This window comes from Palaemon carinicauda, chromosome 11 (assembly GCF_036898095.1).
Source record: "Palaemon carinicauda isolate YSFRI2023 chromosome 11, ASM3689809v2, whole genome shotgun sequence".
Taxonomy (NCBI): domain Eukaryota; kingdom Metazoa; phylum Arthropoda; class Malacostraca; order Decapoda; family Palaemonidae; genus Palaemon; species Palaemon carinicauda.
In genome coordinates, this window is record NC_090735.1 from 4,421,772 (window position 1) to 4,438,520 (window position 16,749).

Genomic DNA, 16,749 nt, shown 5'->3' on the forward strand with positions numbered 1-16,749 from the left:
AAAAGAGAACTTTTGTATCAATGTTATTCAAGGTATATTGCTCACATGTAGCACCTAAGTTTTTCTTCCTATGCTATCTACCAAACGATTATAAAACTGGAGAGAGATTTGCTTCATCCCATTTTGTTTCTTAGATAAGAAAATATGAAGTGCATAATATTTTGCAAATTGCATGTGTATTGCTAAGGAAAAACCATGCACAAATTAAATTTTGCTTTCCTTTTATTAAAGATAATGTATTACCCTTTTACAATTCTCTCTCTCTCTCTCTCTCTCTCTCTCTCTCTCTCTCTCTCTCTCTCTCTCTCTCTCTCTCTCTCTCTCTCTCGTTTGCGAGAAATTAATGTGTAAGTATAAGAGAAATAGAGAACATGCTCTCTCTCTCTCTCTCTCTCTCTCTCTCTCTCTCTCTCTCTCTCTCTCTCTCTCTCTCTCTCTCTCTCTCTCTCTCTCTCTCTTCAGTTTGCGAGAAATTAATGTGTAAGTATAAGAGAAATAGAGAACATGGGATGAAATAGTGAAATGAGGTAGAGTCCAGCACATTAGATATTGTGAATAAAAGTATACTCAAAGTAAATATTAATGATGTTAAGGTTATAAGTTTAGATTGATGTTATAGATTCAACAGAAACCAGTATTTTTTACAGTGTTAATGTGTAGGTAAATAGAAATAAGCTATGGAAGGTATTAAAGTCAACTCCCTAAAACTCTTATTTATGAATCACTAACTGCAGACCTATTGCATGAAATAAAAGAATCTAAATGGTGTGACTGTTGACTTATATTAGAAAAGATCTCTGGTTAATTAGGAATCTCTGGCTAATTAGGAACTTTAAAATGCAATCCCAGAAACCAGCTAATTACTGATAAACCTCAGCAGGGAATTGCATAGCTAGGTGAAAAATTTCTTGGGTTGATAAAACCTTAGTGTAAAGTGCTTGTTTAGGTAAAGATAGGGAGAAGAGCTTGGAATATTAGGGTTGTGTAGATAACACTGGATTTGTGATTATGTATAAAGTGTATGGGATATACACTTGATGCCTTTTAATGGTCACTCCAATTTAGGGAAGCTCCTTTAATTTCCAGGCACTTGAGCAATGTAGTAATATTCTCTCTCTCTCTCTCTCTCTCTCTCTCTCTCTCTCTCTCTCTCTCTCTCTCTCTCTCTCTCTCTCTCTCTCTCTTTAGGGCTACATGAATATACCTTGAAGAATAGCATGCTAATAGTTAAAAGTAATGGGAGACCTAGTTCACGTTTTCTAATAAGGATGAATTATGAAGTTCTCTTTTATACTAATCTGATGCTCACATCCAATTTCAGAACTCACACTCACCATCCTTGATCCTTCCTTATCCCAAATTTGGAAATGTTATAAAAAAAAAAAACAGACACTCGCCTCATATGGCTGATGTGTTTCCCAATGCCCCCCTCCTCTTTAACCATCAGCATTTGCCATTTTATTCCTCACCACAAAAGGGGCTAAGGAGTCCATGAAGTAGATTCTGATCCTAACTAGAGTAATAACTTGTTCTTTTAGACTGTTATTTTATTTTCCATGTACAAGATTTGTTCATTCTTTTACTGGTGTTTTGAGAGTTGTAGTACAATGTGTTAATTTGAATATATTGAACTTGTCAAAGGCCGACGGCCTGTGCTGGTAAACATGTTGGGCTTTAGTCTGCTTATTGATCCAGCTGTCTTGTCTGTGCTGTTTTTATCCTGACAGCAAAGTCATGACAAATGATACCTATGTTATGTCATTATTAATTTGCTCAAAAGTCTCAAATTCTTTCAAGTTTGTAATAGGTTGTCAGATTTTAGAATTTTGTAAAATCAAATATTTCACAATGTTTTAAGAAGCTTGCATTGTAGGAGGTTATTATGTCAAATGTACAGGTTTTAGTACTATCATTTTAATTTCTAGAACAGTTGTATGCACTTGATTCAATGACTAAAACATTAAATTTGTTATGAACTATGTAATGTAAGCAGTGTGAAGTCTATCTAATGTAAAAGGATTGTGATTCAATGTATTCCAGACATGTTTATGCTCTTTTTGAAGTTAATGTGTAATCAGTGGTAACTGTTATTTCCATATTTGTCGTAAAAACTTCAAGTTCAAGTATGACTCAAATGTTAAATATTAATGATAAGTGTACTTAACGTAAGTGTTTCAAGGAATTTGGTAAGAGGGTCATTTTGAAGTCGCATTTCAGAGCTTTTTATTATGGCGAGATTCCTGTGCTCTCTGAAAAGGTGCACAGCTCGGTTCATAAACTCCATGTTGTTTCTTGACTCGTGTTGTTTGTGTATATGACATAAAGAAGGGATAAACTACACTTTAATCATTTTTAGAAATGTGTAATAAGTTCTTGAATATGTTATCGTTGACGTGATAGTTGTCCAGATGTGTGTGTGTGTGTGTTTGTGTTGTTTAAAGGGTGGGAAAATATTTAGTATGAAGAATAGGTTTATAAATAATTGACAAAGAATCTCATCAGGTTTGTGTTTTAACTGCAAAGTTTCCTAGATATATCAAGATTTTTTTGTTTCCTTACATTGGTCAAGGTATGAAAGCTACATTTCCATAAAATTAATTTGTTTACTCATCCTCATAAACTGTTTTAAAAATACATTGATTTCTGGGTAGGTTTTTTGGGGGGTGTTAATGCAATACTGATGTGCAGAAATAGTCCTGTCTTCAAATAGTATCCATCCTTGAGGAAAATTCATAATATTGTAAGAGACATATTAGGTATTTTGCTTAATTAACAATATTTAGAATATCGTACTCAAAAAAGTTAGTTGATGCCCTAAATATAGATAATTCATAATCCGCTTTACTCGTACTCAAAAAAGTTCGTTGATGTCCTAATATAGATAATTCATAATCCGCTTTACTCGTACTCTAAAAAGTTCGTTGATGTCCTAATATAGATAATTCATAATCCGCTTTACTCGTACTCAAAAAAGTTTGTTGATGTCCTAATATAGATAATTCATAATCCGCTTTACTCGTACTCAAAAAAGTTCGTTGATGTCCTAATATAGATAATTCATAATCCGCTTTACTCGTACTCAAAAAAGTTCGTTGATGTCCTAATATAGATAATTCATAATCCGCTTTACTCCTTTTTTTAATTCCTTAACTGTTTATGGTTTGATATCTTGAAAAGGTCATAAATTGTAAGATTATTAGTTAATACACTGGAGCGTGGCCAAGTCCATACCTGACATTTTTTGTATAGACTTATTAGTCTTTGTTCATTTGTTTTATTGCCTGGACTTTTAGCCATTTCTTCATTTAATTCATTAGATAACTGTTATAAATTTATCTTATTGAAACTAATATGATCTTTGACTAAAATTTTAAAGATTAGAATAATTCACACTCAGAATATTGCTAGTTATCAAATTAATAACAAACTTTACTCATTATCGTTATGAGAAACTTAAAAATCATCATATTGAAAGAGGGAACAATTTAAAATGTTACATTACAACATTAAAGGTTATACCTTTAGATGTCTCTTTAGTTTGCAAAATCCAGAAGTATCAACTACTGACTTTATAAGTAATTTTTGTATTCACACCCTTTGAGAATACCATTGGTTTAATTGTTTGCTCTTAAGGGAGGGGTCACTTGGACTAGAGCAGTTTTGAGTATTAAATTGAGAATTATAAGATTAGATTAAAAAATGATTGAAGGAGCTGCTCAAGTAATAAAAGTAAAATATGGGAAATTGGATATTGTATAATCTAGCTACCTTAGCGTTACATATTTGTAATAGGGTAACTCATAAGTAGCTCTCTCTCTCTCTCTCTCTCTCTCTCTCTCTCTCTCTCTCTCTCTCTCTCTCTCTCTCTCTCCAGAAGGGTGGGTAGTGCCATCAGTGCACCTCACAAGATTCTATGTAGGCATTATTAAATAGTCCTCCAGGCCCTACTGTAGCTGCTCTAGTTTTATACCCTTCAACTTGACTTCCTCCTTTCCTGCCTTCATTCTTCCGTCTTGCCGTCAAAGCTCTTATAACTTATAAGTTATAACAGCCATTCAGCACTTGGGTGCTGAATGTCCTCACAGGCCAAAGTTCTGGGGTTTATTCCGTAATTCGATCTAATCTTAAAAATGTTAAATCACAGGATTCCACAACAAATATTTTTTAATTTCTTATTGGGAACGAGATCAATTGTTTTTAAGCCACTTCTACTCTATAAGATTGATATACATCACACATCAGTATAGTAAAATTATTCAAATACAGTAATTTTTATCCTTGATATCAGTATCTGTTTTGTGATGAGAATTTGCAAATATTCAAGGTTGGGACTTATGCCATGAAAGTGTTATGAATTCCACTGCAAGGAATGAGGGATTGTTAGGTTAATATTGAGTGATTGGTGTGAGATTCTGATGGAAAAGTTAGGTTGTTCTTTTGCCAAATTCCTTTCAGTAAAGCATGTTCCAAGGCAGACATTGGAAGTCCTTTTTTGTGTCAGTGTTTCTTAAAGAAGTCAGCCTGAAGGGATTGTAGTTACAGCTTTTTATATAGATGGGTATGAATTGGGTTTTTCATGCAGAATTAGGGTGGGTTTTTTGCTTTGGGATTTCCATAGCGTAGCTTATAAATAGATTTGATTTAACTATGTGAAATAGTGGAAAATATCCTTTATCCATTTAGCAAGTTCCTCGCGCAGTCAGTGAGCACATTAGTAAGCATCAAACTCAAGTTTCTTAAGAAAAGTATTCCCCAAGAGAGTAGAATCCTCAGCTTCAGTAAGCACAGTATATAAGATTTGTCCTTTTAAGCTTTTGAAATAGCCCGTTATAATCTTACAAGTGTCAGAGTAAAATTATCCCTTGAAGTTTTAGCATATGCCTAAATATTATAGATTTCCTGAGATAACTACAGAATGTATTTAAAAAAAATTTTTATTATATAAAAGATTTTATAAATACCAAATTATTTTCTCTATTATAAAGTTTTAAAGTATTAGTTATGGAATTTGAAGTATCCAAGGAGAAAATTTCAGTTTTCTTGAAGTCACTGAGAAATAAATGATAGAATATTATAATTTGTATTTTTGTTCAGAGAGATCTTGAGTTTGATGCTTTGCTCTTTATTACTGTAGTAGATATTTTCCCAACAATAATGAATTAGTATAAAAGTTATAATTCATGGTCCTGTGTTTCTTTATAAGGAAAATTATGCTAGTTTCTTTCATTATTCGAATTAGAATGCGTAATAAATTCGTCATTATTAAATATCATTATGTTGGTGAACTGCTGAGAATAATAGATAATTAAGTATTTAATAATTTAAAGATATATTTTCCTTTGTTGGTACTTTTTTTCTAATTACCTTACATTGTAAGGTATTTAGGAGCTCAGAGACATTCTTGTTCCAAATGATGCTAAAATCATACCTTTTATTTGATTATTCATCCTTTGCCCGTTTTCAGTTCAGAATATCGTATTCTATGAACGTGACCTCCGTCTGTCTATCTCTTGTGTCTGAGCTCATTCTGGTAACTTATAAAAAAAAGAAAATTAAATTTCATTTTCGGCTTGGTTAATCTAAAGTCATTAATCTAAAGTCTGTTAAGGACAAAAATCCAGAAAGTATAAAATTATTCTCTTTACTAAAATTAGCTTGATCATTACTATTTTAATGAGTAGTAATATGTTAAGTTACACAGGATCTGCATAAAATCAGTAATAAGTGATAAAGAGTCATCTCCTTTGATTATTGGCTGAGGATACCTTAGTCAGGGAATACATACTTGTAATAGTAGAGTAAGGGATTATAAGATGAGGAGTGTATTATAAATAATTATAAGATGATGATAGTATATTAAGAGCTTATGTGCTGAGGATAGTATACTGTAGTAAGGAATTATAGGCTGAAGATAGTTTGAAGTGAGGATAGTATTTAGGGGGATTGACTTATTTCACTCTAGGTGTATAAAGCATACATTTCTAGGAGTATTTTATAGTTTTGGGGGTATTGGTTGTAGGCCAAAGTTTGTTATTAGGAGTTATATTAACTTTTAATTAAAACTTATGTAACTCAAACAGTAAGTAAATATTCAGTAAGAATCAAGATATTTCATAACTATCTGTCTGCTTGTAAAGAGAAAGACATTCTTATAAGATTATTTCATTTTTTAATAGTGTTGATAGCTTTATAAAGTGTTTCAGATTAAACTCACTTACCAGGGTTTGCATTTGAGAACATTATTACACAGCTAAAGTGGTTTAGGTGTCCACGTGTAAGGTGAATGCGTACTTCGGTCCGATCTGACTGTCTGCTGGGAGAAGTAGCAAGGATGGTCAGGGCAGTAGCCTTGCACGTCTCTTCTTTTTTACCCGACTCAATCATATACATTAAATGGCACGAGTCAGGGAGGCACCTTGGCATTTGTGAATCTTGTCTGCTTTTGAGAAAGCTTCAGGTGTCTGTAGTAATGGATCGTTCTGAAATTGCACAATGGCTTGGAAATGGCCTTATTTTTATTTTTGAATTTTTAATTTGTTTTCCATTCAGGAAATATTAATTATTTTTGCTTGTCTACATGTATAACTGTAATAATATAATGTTTTACCATTTAACTTCAGGGAGCTTCAAACTATTCCTGAAGCCTTTGAATTACAATCCTGATATCAATGTTTGTAAAATTATCAATAAAAAAAAAATAGAAGGAAAAGGAAAGCATTCAAGGGCCTAGTAACATTGCTTTCTCAGAAGAAAACTTTGCATTAAATTTCTGGTTACTAGGTGGGACAGGGGATGGCCTTGGTGGGCTTTCCTTTTCCTCCTTTTTTTTATTAATAATTTTATATGTATTAGATAAAGCACTGCTTGCTTACACAGTCATGAAATATGTAAACTCAAATGCTGAGCTTCAAACTCACCAACATCTGTTAAAGAAAACAGACACTGACTGGGAAACAAAGAAAACTGGATGTTTTGTTATTCTGTGCACAATATTTGATGAAGAGTGACTCGTCTAAGAGTTTTTCTTTGTCAAATCGTGACCTTAATGTATGAGATGTTAAGTTTTCTTTGAATCTAGGATGTTTGAAGCTTTCAGAAAATTGAGTTTCATGAATCTGATGCTTATATGTCATTGACTTCATAGTGTTTGTATTTCCATTTTATTAGATTAATTAGACTGAAACCTGTCTCATGTTTGACAAAATCTTTTACAATAAAAGTTTTTGATGAATTTCTAAGTTTTTCTTCAGCCATAGTGTAAATTACAAGCTTCAAGTACATATTTAGGTATACTTTTGTACCTAAATTTTTTTCATTTAATAACGTCAACATTGAATAAGAGGCTTTTGAGGAATAAAAACTAATGGACATAAGGTCATTATTTATCACGACTTAAAAGTCGGGAAAAAAACCCATTTGACAGACAGCTGGATTAAGGAGTGGAATTTGGTCCAAAATGAATTACGAGAGTTAGGCCATCTTGGCTTTTCAATATATCATAAAACACTGGTACTCCTGCTCTCATGTCTCCAGTGGAGGGGGATGAACTAACTCTGTATATGGGGGATAACTAGCAGTCCAAACGGGCAAGTGGCTACCTAGGAGGGAGAGGACTATTTCATGAGCTTTTTGGCCCTTTTTTTGTGGGGGAATAAGGCATTTGCTGGTACTTGAAGAGGTAGGGGGGCGTTTACGGAGAACACTCTGTCGTATGAGGTTTAATATATGGAGAATGGTTAGGCTTGCTGCATTTTCATTTTCATTTTTTTTTAATCCCATTTTCTTTTTTCTTGTATTCCATTTTATGTACCAGGGAAACTAAATTAAAGATTATATTTTTTTATATATGCATTTTATTTTGGAATTCCTTAGATAGTTACAATGAGTTTAATATCTTTATGGTTTATTAAAAATATAAGCATTACTTAAGGTCAATTGCATAAGAAAAATGGGTATGGACAAAAATACTAAAAAGATACAAGAGCAAGGGTCTTGAGTTATATTTATGGGAAAAAATTCCATATTACTGTTATTAGTATAACTACATACATTAAATGAGTAAAGGTAGATGGTCCACCAATTTGACGTCAGTAATGTGGGGCATTTCTGACTACTTAGTCATATCCTAGCTCCATTATAGTCAGAGCTGTAAAAGGTTCATTCATGATACTGTATATAAGATATTTGATTATCTAATTAGAATAAAATATCTTGACTCAATACCATGAATGAACCTTTACCAGCTCCGACTATAATGGGGCTAGGATATGACTAAAGTAGTAAGTAATACCCTTATTACTCGTGTCAAAATCCTGGGCCATCTACCTTTATTTATTCAATATATGTAGTTATACTATCAACAGTGGTACGGCATTTTTTACCATAAATATAATTCAAGACCCTTGCTCTTGTATCTTTTTAGTATTTTTGTCCATACCCATTTTTCTTATGCAATTGACCTATCAAGTAGTGCCTATTTTCTACAACAAAAAATTTCAAATAACCATTCTAACAAATATACAGTTATGAATTATACAAGCTTCAAGTCTCGATTAAGTTTTAATGATTAATATTTGTATATATAATGGAATTGTAAATGACAAAACTATTTTAGTGTATAAGCAAACTGGTTTTAAGCATTGGATATCTGTCAATTACCTTTTTTTAATTAATTTCCTACTTATATGAAGATATATTTTAGATTAGCAATTTTACCCCAAAACTACTTTTGATATACAGTATACAATCTACATTTCTATTACAATTGAAATTTTCAACCCTAACATTACCCTCAATCTGTAAATGTCATTGCTATAAAAGTACTAACCTTTATGATACCCTTTAAAAATGTTACACTGGAAGGAATCTCGCAATCATAAGCCAAAATTGTTTCATGAAACCCACAAATTATTTTCTTCGAGCTTCCCTAAAAGTAATTACTCCTCCCATTACCCTAAAAATATATCACCTGATTATTTTTTTCTTCCTATGCAGTGCCATAGGTGAAATTCCTAAATCATCTCGTTTAGCCTATGCATCAAGAACCAGATTACCTTTACAAAATATTAACCTTGGCCCTTTCTCTAGGTATAAATACTCCCTTCAAAGTCTTTCAAGAATAACCTTGAAATTTTACTTTAAAACTACTCTTAGAACATCTACTTTAAGCAAGAAATATTCCATGAATGTTGATTTTAATTAAAACTACTACACTGATGATTTTCTTCTCTTTAAGACTACCATAACTCAAATTACTATTCATTTCATAAAACCCTTTATTATAAATTTAATTTGTAAAATCCTCCAAACAACTGTTATTAACTATATCAGTTACACTCTAAGCTAACGCATGAGCCCATTAATTGCATCTTTTATATAAAGAATATACAAAGCTTGAAACCAGTCGACAAAAGATTTCATCCTTTTAACAGCCATTTTGTCATTTTATTTAAAAAAAAAAAATCCTATTCAATATAGATGAAAAATAAATAGGATCTACTGTAAACAAGCATTTGTAATGTATGTGACCAGAATAATTAAAATACAGTACTGTATTGATATTTTAGCAGAATTATTAATTTACCAATAACTACTAAAACATATTTGATATAAAGTTTTGGAGTTAAGCTTCCAAACACCTTGAGGAAAAGTTTCAAAACAATCTAACTTATTTATAAAACAGATTTTTTTTTATTGTTGATATAACGTTAATTCCAGGATATGAGAGAGAGAGAGAGAGAGAGAGAGAGAGAGAGAGAGAGAGAGAGAGAGAGAGAGAGAGAGAGAGAGAGAGAGAGAGTGAGTCTAATGCTTAGCAATCCTATTCAAGACAAATACCGTGATTCCTTTCACAAATATTCAAAATTATTCTTTAGATGATTTTCCTTGCCTCCCGTTACTCAAGATAAATGGATTAGTCGCTCGCACAATATGTAAACATATTCAATAAATAAAAAATGGAATCTTTACAAAGGATACTTGGTTCTGCCCTTTAACCGAAATATATTGAAAATAGTTAAAATACAAGAGCTTTATATGAAATTTTTAGTCAAGTAGAATCCATTTAGCTACAATGGCACTTCCCCAATTTTGGGGGGCAGACTACATCCAAAAACAAAAAGTACATTAGTGGACTTTTCTCTTTGCTCCTCCCAGCCTAATGAGGGATTCAGCAGTTTTGTTGAGCACTCACCAATGTGACCGGAGGAAGCAGCTGGGCCTATCGGAACTAAGTCACAATCGCTCGCCATTCATTCTTATTTCTGGCATGTTCTTTTACCTCTAACATCTATCCTCCATCCACCCATAACCTTGGCCGACCTCTTGAATTTCTCCCATCAACTCTTGCATTCACCTTCTTCAGCAGACAGCCATTTTCCATTCTATTTACATAGCCTAAATACCTAAACACATTCATATCCACTCTAGCTCCTAATTTATTTCTTACACCCGTTCTCACCCTAACTACTTCATTCCTAACCCTATCTAATCGAGATACGCCAGCCATACTCCTTAGACACTACCTCGAACACATTCAACTTCTGTGTCACTTTCATTTCCCACAACTCCGATCCATACATTACAGTTATTAAATTCCCTTTCTCATACAGAACTCTCTTTACATTCATTCCTAACCCTCTATTCTTTACCACTCCCTTCACTGGCCCCCAACACTTTACATCCTTTAATTCTCTCTAACGTACATTTGCTTCCACTCTACCATTCGCAGCAACATGAGACCCAAGTAATAAAACTTATCTACTTCAAATAGTTACTGCAAGAGGGAAGGAAATATGGTAGTTATTTTGAAATATATACGCCAAAATCATGTTAGTTTATTTTTACTTCTCTAGTATATTTATGATACCAATACTTCTACACATGTTGACTGCTAGAATATAAGCTATTCAACACCCCCCCCCCCCAAAAAAAAAGGAACAGTACTAGCAAGCTGTGGCTATTTAGAAAGACCTTTTTTGTCCATTAACTACTATCTTGAGCATATCTCATATCTTTTAAGAGAACATAGCCCTACTATAGATTCGGCATTGTGTAGAAGAAAAATCAGTGACAATTGTTACCAATTGGATGCTTGTCTCGAAAGGAAGAAATGAAATGGTATTCATAGACAAAGATGAAAGCATATTCATAGTTAAAATAATTAGTTAGAGGTTATATTCACATGCAATTAATGTATTTTTATATACAGATTGCAGAATGAATTTGAATCTATTTCTAAAAAGATTCTTATTTTCCCTTCAGTCACACACTTAACTTGTTTACAGTACTTTACACAATTCTAAAAATTATATGATCTTGAAGTACGTTAAAAGGTTCAAAGAAAATTGACATTTGATTAAACAGCTACGTAACGAAAATTGAATCCATGATCAACACACGACATTCTAAAATCTGTCTGGCAAATTGAGCATTTAAAAATATTTTTAGTACTATAGACCTGACGATATTTCTCAAAGTTATTTCAATACTGCAGAAAACTTTGATGAGAGTGGCAGCTTCAATTGAGATGATTCAGAACTCCTCTTGAATCTTCCTGGAATTTTTTTCTGTACTAAGTCACAGAATATTTGCTGCTGATCTTCCTCTTGGTGTCATTTGGAATATCTCATTATACTTGATGCATATTATTTGCAGGTTAATTTCCTGCTTTGACCAGAAGGCTATAATCTCTCTTCTTCTCTTCTGATGATTCTGGTCTGAAAAATAAATAAAATGTTAATTGTACAGATTTATCTGTCTTATCCAAGTATTTAAATGCACACTTCAATATCAAGATTATACTTTTAGTAAAACATTCTGCATGATAAATTATAAAGAATAAGAAATATTCTAATGTAATAACTACAATGGTGAAAATAAGATACTAGATACTAGACATGTCCATGACATTTGAAATAGTAAATATTACAACACAAAGTACATCCTGTAAAGTGAAAAAGTATTGCTTCCTAAATCCTAACAAGGAAGTGCTTCACTACTATAATCAAATGGCTATCCTCTGGAAAGCCACCAACTAACAGGAGCTCTTCTAATTCTTCAATTTTCTTTGAGATAATAGACCATAATTCCCTGAATAAAACATTCTACCTTTCAACACAGAGGATACCTGGTCAACCACACAATACTCATAATATAGGCACTGTATGTATAAAGTGAACAAAAAAAATACTATTCACTTACACTAACAGTTTCAGAAGTAGAATATTATTTAGTATACAAGAGTATAGCGCTGTGGAAATGAATAATTATTTTGATTCACTCAAAAAGCAGAAAAAATTGACCCGCAACATTTTAAACTTATCCAGCAAATGTATCATTCTCATAATTGAAATGTCATACTAAATTTTCATTTACATTATATTGATCCTCCATAAGCTAATTCCCACTGCCTTATCATATCAATTTTTTCATCCAAATGGATTTTCTGGTTAACTTTTAATCAATGAACCAGTTCATTCTACAGATCTTCACCTTATTCATACACACACTGACTCACTAATCTAGTCTCAATTAGTTCATTGAAGACCTTATTCAACGTTATTGTTTCATTACTTACTGGGTATACTTCCTCCATGGGATAGCCTATTACACTACTAAACTGACAATCTGGTCTCACCGGAGTCATGTCTAACGTTTATATTATTATTATTATTACTAGCCAAGCTACAACTCTAGTTGGAAAAGCAAAATACTATAAGCTCAAGGGCTCCAATAGGGAAAAATAGCCCAGTGAGGAAAGGAAATAAGGACATAAATAAATGATGAGAATAAATTAACAATAAATCATTCTAAAAACAGTAACAACGTTAAAACAGATATGTCCTATATAAACTATTAACAACGTCAAAAACAGATATGTCATATATAAACTATAAACAGACTCATGTCAGCCTGGTCAACATGAAAACATTTGCTCCAACTTTGAACTTATGAAGTTCTACTGATTCAACTACCTGATTAGGAAGATCATTCCACAACTCTGTAACAGCTAGAATAAAACTTTTAGAATACTGTGCAGTATTGAGCCTCATGATGGAGAAGGCCTGGCTATTAGAATTAACTGCCTGCCTAGTATTACGAACAGGACCAATAGATGCCTTTTGCCATTGATTAACCAATATTGCCTTACATTAATGATAAATCTATCCAACCTTAATCATTAATTATATAATCCCGCCTTTATCCACCACTGGCTGCCCTATCCTGCCTTTATCCCTTAACCGACCTATCATTGTTTAATCAAATTATTCATTCAATTTTAAATCAACTAACAAATTAACCATTATTTTGCCTAATATAGTGTGTATACATTACCGAATCTTTAGCAAGAGTCGACATGAATCGACTAATTGCAAGCTCCTAGATTTTAGTGCTCCTTTGTATGGATCTAGACTTCAGGCTATATACTATATCTAATACTTTATTACTGTCACAAACAAAGACTTAGGTTGAACCATCTATCCTACAACCCTAAGAATTATCAAAAATATCATCATAGGATGATGACTTAGTCTTTTACTGTATTTCTCTAAGTGAATAAGAAGTAAATCTTTCCCAGATTTCTTTATTGATATTAGGAGGACTGAAAAATATTCGTATTTTTCTTAACTACACAACCCTGAGTTCTTCAATAACAGTATGATTTCAGCTTGGCTGGAAATGGGTTGTTAGAATTTATAAAAATCAGTAGTTACTGGCAGGTTGTGGGAGAGCACTGACCCATCAATAGCACACCGAGAAGCTAATCGACCTGCACCTAGGGCATGTGAGGTGGTTGAGTATTGAAGAGAAAATTAAAGACTCAGGTTTGTAAAACTGGGAAAAAATACAAATTCTAAAATATGTGATTTGTTTCTACAAATACAAACCATTATTCTTTTATTAGAGACTCACCATTAGGAGGGAGGAAGTCCTTGTAACTCTATTGGCTGGTTTAAAATCGTGAGATGTTATAAGCTTCAGATCTAAGAAGTGCAGAAGTTATGACTCCTAGTATCCTCTAACTTTTGAAAAATAAATTCTCAAAGGTTAGACAAAGTTACTGCCTATGGAGAGATGGTCACAGAAAAACCAACACACTTGTAAGGATATGCTTTCATAATGTAGGGCTTATATAAAGTGATGGGTTCTGCACACAAACATTCCTCTCCCTCATAAGGATGGGTAGAGAGAATTCTATAACCTTATATATAGAACACAGCTCGTGTGAAAGCTTGCATACATCAAACTCTTATCCTGGTCTAATAATACAACCGTTACATTAGAAAAGGTGCTTCTTATTCCATTAGGAGCTCGGTACGCTATACAAACTGCTGAACAACTACTACAGGTCCAAGTAAAAATGTGTTTAAGACTGGTGGATATACTCTCACAGAAGAAAAAGATAAATTAAACTACTGCTCCATTGCCACTTTTATCAATATTGTCTGTAAATTGAACAAATCTAATACTAAGTCTACGAATTATGTGAAAGTATTCTCTGAATAGGATAATAGTGTGAAAGCCTAAAAACTGCAACATCTGATGTATTTTTCGTATGAGATCTTTGTTGCCTGCTGCAGGAAGGTTTTCCCAGGACATGTTTCCAACACAAACAAAAATATATCACCTATATTTAGTAGAAATTAAAATTACTTTTAAAATTTATTTGTTCCTCCGTGAATGCAAACCCACATCCTTGGGAGGGAGAAGGTTCTAATGACCGTACTGGCTAATATGAAATCCCAGGATGTAAATACAATAGTTCCTGATAGAGTTGCGGAAGTGTTTATTCCTACTACCTCCCAACACTTAAGAAGATTCTCATGGGTTGGGCTAGGTTTCTATCTGCTGACAGATGGTCGAGGAAAAACCTATATCCTCAAAAAGGATATGATGTCATAATGTATGGCTAATTAGACATATTGTATCCTACATTTTATCCATCCTACCTCTCATGAGGATGATGGGGGAGATACTCTTATAACTGACTTGTATAGAACAGCTGCTCGGTATGGAAGGTCATCAGAATCAAAGTCTGATCCAGAAAATACTGTAATAACTGCTGCACCCCCAGAGGAAGGAAGGAAGAGGGGGAAAAGGGCCAGACCAGACACTCCACTTCCGATCCTAGATTAATTTCACAACTGTTATCCAAAACGAGGTGCTTCTTGTCCCGTAGGGAGCTTTCTAAGCTACACAACCTACTGAGCTGCTACCACAGGTCACAGTGAAAAGGTATCTTAAGACGTGTGGGTATACTAAAGGTAAGGTAAACAGTGTCTGGTTTCAGTTCGTTTTATCAGAATAGATGCTCACTAGAATGTCAGCTGGCCAATCCCAAACTCCCACTGTGGTGCCCAACCACAGCAGTGACCTCCCAAGTAAAAAGCTTAAACGGGCTGGGACCGATCTGCCGCCATGCGAATGCTAGGCAAACCCGTTACCACTGTACTAACTAATTCTGGTACTAGAAGTAGAAGAACGCCCGTGGATTTTGATGATTTCGAGGATGACCAAAGAGGTGAGCGGTTTGTTTCAGCTTCTTTTTCTTCTTTTTGCTATACATCAACCAATACACTAATGGTCAATCCTTACACTTGCAGGTGGAAGACGGCAAAGTCATGCCCCATGCTAGAGGAGTACAAAGAATGGGGATCCAGATGGCTCCTGCTTATGAAGGTTCTGCACTTATATCTAGTAATCCCAGGGAAGAATTGCATGTCCACCATCAAACAAAAACTTTCACTCTGTAAAGAGATAAAAGAAAAAAATCTGAACAGTCAAGCTAGGGGGAGACTGAGCTACTGAGCTTACGTGTGTACAACCCAGCAGCTTTAGTCAAAGTGGCTTCTTGGTGTGCTGGTGAGGAGCCAGGGCTACACACCTGTAACTATGGACACACAAATCTTAACAACCAAGTTCTAGCAAAGCTGAAACCATACTCATATTAAAGGACAAGAGTTTGTATTTTTGTACGAACATACACTGAGAATCCAACACTATTCTAATCTATTGGTAATCATATCCCACCAAAAATCCATTGGCACAGTAATCCATTACTACTTCAGTCTTTTAACAAACACTTAAAAGCCTTTAACTTGCTTTATTGGTTAAAATCTAGGATTAGCCCAACGAAAAATTGTCACTGAGGTACAGAATGAAGACCATCCTACTGTAATCTACTACCAATAAAATTCTGCCTTGAATAACTAATTATGAGACAAATTATTTAAATTACATATTGACCTAATCCATAAACTTATGTATCCTAATACAATCCATAATTATCACAATCCATAAAATGGCTAATCCAAATCTAATTAAGTCAATTTGACCTTAATCCACTAACAAGCCATTTTTTTTTTTATATATATATGATACCATTTAAATCTAGTACGTTCTTCATCCATCTTACCTTTAAAATTCCAACTAATGCAGTTTACTGGTTTGTATAGATTATATGCTCTCATTGAAGTGCAAGATGATTATTAACCTTCAATTTCTAGTCTCCCACAGCTCATTGCTCAAGATACACCTGAAATAGAAGAATAAAAACGTGAAAATATTTTTAAAAGTTCTCCCATCATTTTGTACAATCATATAACAGAATTGAACATGTTCTTGCTATTATAATTATCTAAAAGGACCTCTCAAAACGCAATGTTACCTATTCATTAGTATTATTGAATTGACCATCATAAGTTTAGTTTCAAAAATATCTGAATAAACCAAATGACATTTTTCAAT

The 16,749-nt window shown here is 33.4% G+C and overlaps 1 long non-coding RNA gene across 1 annotated transcript in view; it reads right to left on the minus strand.

Moving 5' to 3' along the window:
* Nucleotides 1–8,445: 8,445 nt before the first annotated feature.
* Nucleotides 8,446–16,749, minus strand: part of LOC137649562 (uncharacterized) — a 43,501-nt gene continuing 35,197 nt past the window's right edge. The window contains exons 2-3 of the long non-coding RNA XR_011045776.1: nt 16,418–16,537; nt 8,446–11,717 (exon numbers count right to left, since the gene is read on the minus strand). This is a non-coding gene — a long non-coding RNA (uncharacterized lncRNA). The remainder of the gene's footprint in view (nt 11,718–16,417; nt 16,538–16,749) is intronic.